We start from the raw sequence: 383 nt of genomic DNA on the forward strand, positions 1-383 counted from the left end.
ATAGGAAGCCGAGGGTGAGGAGTGTTATCATTTTTTTTGTGGCATTGCTAAGACCGGATTCGTTATCTGTGGGTATCAGTGGCCGATAGTATAGTGTATTAATTTTTCTTTTAACCCGTCTGGTTTTTTCGATATCTTCAAACGCCTGTTTTGCTCCTTTCGCAATTTTAGTTAGACCCCCCCCCCCATCCTCCCCTAGTCTGTTCAGAGAAATCCGTCCGAAGTTATGTTGGATTATCTATATATTGGCATTATTAGACACGTCCCTTAATTTCTCCGTTTTTCTTATAATTTTTTTTTTTTTGAACTATTATTGAAGATCTCATCAAAGGCCACTTTTCTATAGTCCCAGATTAGATCCGCGTCTAAGGAAAGACAATAGA

This window comes from Penaeus monodon, chromosome 23 (genome assembly GCF_015228065.2).
Source record: "Penaeus monodon isolate SGIC_2016 chromosome 23, NSTDA_Pmon_1, whole genome shotgun sequence".
Lineage (NCBI taxonomy): Eukaryota > Metazoa > Arthropoda > Malacostraca > Decapoda > Penaeidae > Penaeus > Penaeus monodon.